Source organism: Lichenostomus cassidix, chromosome 13 (assembly GCF_008360975.1).
Source record: "Lichenostomus cassidix isolate B80296 chromosome 13, HeHo_3.0, whole genome shotgun sequence".
NCBI lineage: Eukaryota > Metazoa > Chordata > Aves > Passeriformes > Meliphagidae > Lichenostomus > Lichenostomus cassidix.
Window position 1 is genome coordinate 5,367,388 of NC_139494.1, and position 3,307 is coordinate 5,370,694.

A 3,307-nucleotide genomic window follows, 5' to 3' on the forward strand; every position below is an offset into this window, starting at 1 on the left:
AAAGCCTCCTATCTTCAGTTTCAAGGAGATCTACTAGACGAATATCTACTCTTTGCTTTATTATTTTGTGTGTTTTGGTTTTTTGGGGGTTTTTTTGGCTTTTTTTTTTTTTTTAACAACGAAGATACGGAATATCTTAAGGAACATATTACAGGAATCAAATTTACAGAACTAGTTTAAAAGTAATTTTGTTTAATGATGATCAAAAATATTTTTTGTTTAGCCTAAAATTTCCCTGGGGAAAAAAAAAAATAATAATATGCAAGGTAAAGAGGTTTCTCTTAAATAGATTTTAAAGAATGCTTGACTACAGACAAACAATAAATTCTGGGAATGAAAATCTCTAACAGCCTGGAGGAGATGGCTATTTCAAACAAAACAGAGTGATTTAATGAGCCAATGTACATCTGGGAGGCTGAAGAATGCTGGCAGTGTCCACCTTGGTAACAACAACCTCACAATCCAAATGTATGCTCTCCCAAATCTCCCTTTCCTGTTTAAAAATCCTTCTCAAATCATCCGATGCTAGCAGGAGCATGTCAGATGTTGTTATGAATTACATAGGATAAAAAAAAAGCTTGGGAGGAAGGCTCTGCATGGTGACAGAATGTGTTTGAGGATATAATGTTTCTTTTGAAACTGGAACACCATTGGGTTTTCACTAATGTAATTTCTTTTAAAATGGTTAATACATCCTAAAAAACCCTGCAAATAAGGAACTAGGGCAGGCAGTAATATATTTTGATGCATATTTGCCTCAGAAGAATCCCAAAGCCCAACACAAATGTGGCTAGCACAGGTCTTTCCCATGAGAAATCCTTTTGTGTTTTATAAATAAAGATAAAGTTTGGATGTTATTAAAAACAGTGTCCCAAGACTTGGACGGTGCAGACCTGGCCAGTCAGGCCTAGGGGGAGGTTTTTGACTGACCAATCTGGGTGACTTTTGAAAACTCTATATATATGATGAAATCAAAACAATAAAGGCCTTTTCCTTCTTGCCACTGAGAACTGGATTCTTCTCTCTGCTAGCGGCTCAACAGCAACACACAAATACCACTGATCCTGCACTGCTGTAGACTGAGGCTAATCACTGCTACTAACAGGAACTTGGTCCCACATTCCCAATGACAGGTTTCTAATAGAGTAAAAGAAATCCTCCCAAGTTCTTTAGGTGGTGGCAGAACTGACCAAAATGGTAATGGATTTCTGGCCCAGAAAATCAATATAAAGGCAAATAGTGAAGAGCTGTGTTAGTCAAACCGAAGTTATTGGGCTGAGTAGAGAGTAAATGGATGAAATGGCAGGATGTGCTGGAGAGAAGGTCACCTTACACAATGTAAGGATCCCCTCTGGCCTCAGCAGGTGATTCTGTGAAACCCTAGTCCTGCTGCAAGTCTGTAATTCCTGTACCACTATTGATTTTTTTGTGAGAGACCATACACAGTAATGATACCTGTGCATGATTACTGACAGCATTTGGCCATGAATTTTACATGGGTAAAAATGTGTTTATGTAGAATTAAGATTTACGTGGTTTTAATTTCAAAGCCTAAGGAGGAGAACAGGGCATATTAATTTCCTAATGGGAACCCATAAAGTGCATTTTTGTTCACTGTTTCCCACCACTGCTATCACCAGTGCAGCTTCTCTGGAGCAGTAAAAGAGCTGGAACAGAAAAGTCCCAGGTGCTGTAACTAACATCAAAAAACTGTGGGTTTTTTCAGAGTGCACCAGCTGGACTGTGCTGCATGGTTAACATTCACATCACAGCTCTCACCAAGGATGGACTGGTGACGTCACCGAGAATTTTCATAAGAAAAAGCTTTGAATCATGTTTTGAATCATGGTGATTTACAGATGATCTCCATGCAAGTCAAACAAACTTTGACAAAGGAACCAAGTGCTGTCATAAAGTGTGACCTCAGCTCAGAGCTCATACATTTCTGGTTCTCACTCCTGGCTCTATAAAAGGGACATTTATTGTGTGCTTTGTAAAATGATGCCGTTGGCTTTTTGCTTTCAAGCAACATTAAGAAAATAAAACTAGTAAATTACAATAGAAATATCCTGCAGACCTAACTATAAAGTATTACAGCCTAGAAGGGCCTAGTGTTCCACATAGGTGCATTTTATTTTATATGCACATTATAAAACTGGTGTCCAAAGAGATCTGTGTCAGACCAACTTGTAATATCAAGTATTAATTTTCAGTAATAACAAAATGCAACTAAAAGTCCATCTGAATATACAGAAGGGAAAATCTTGCATTTATATTATATATATCCTTCTGCTCTTACAAATATTTCGGGTGTTGAGTTTTGACAGCTTTTCCTCATTATCCAATTCTCAAAATAAAATTGTGAAAGATACCTGAAGCTGTTCAGCAGTATACAATAGTTATTTCTATGACATTTCCTACTTTTTTCTATAATTAAACACACTATAATGATATGGGGGGGGGGGAGAAGCTTTCAAAAATAAACCAGAAAACATACCATCCCCTCACTAAAACAAAGTCAGAAAAACTGGTTTTACTTTCTAAATATTTATGGTCTCCTATAATAAATATCCATGTTCAATTGTATTAATATCATTATTTGAGCCAGCAATATTGCTTTAGCAGGCAATCTGTCCAATAACATTTGCAAACATCCCATAATGGGGATTTTGGTCAAAAGAAAGTGTTTGCTATGCATATTTTGGTGCTGCTCTACCAGTTTATGGTTTGTTATTCTTAAAAAGGTATTTGTTTTGCTTAGTCTTCACTTATTTGCTATTCATTAAAGCAAATAACAAATTGCAGTCATGTGATAATGTCAAAGCTGGCCTACAGGATAAGTAAAATTATATAAATGACCACTGAGGCATGAATTGTAAATAACTATCAAACATAAATACACAGTTAATGTATGAATATGGGTGACATTTGTGTCAAACGGCACCAAAAGACTCACACAAAAGACTCAGTGAAATCAAAAACTAGGAATTTGAGAAGTTTACCAGTATGTTACCCCAACAAAAAGTACAATTTTAACTGACAGGTCAATAACCTGTCATTCTGTTTACTTGGTATTTCCAAAGGATTGCTCAGATATTTGATTCACATGCTGAAACTTGAAGTGGTAACCATTTGACTGGATAAAATCCTACAGATTAAAACCTGTACAGATTAAGCATTTACAGGTTTAGTTTCAGTTTAATATGCCTTTATATTAGCAATGAAAACAAGCAAGTTGAGGCTTGTTTCTGAAATAGTAGCTCCAGTTACTGCAGCAAATATTTGAAGTTGAGGAGTGTGTGAGGCT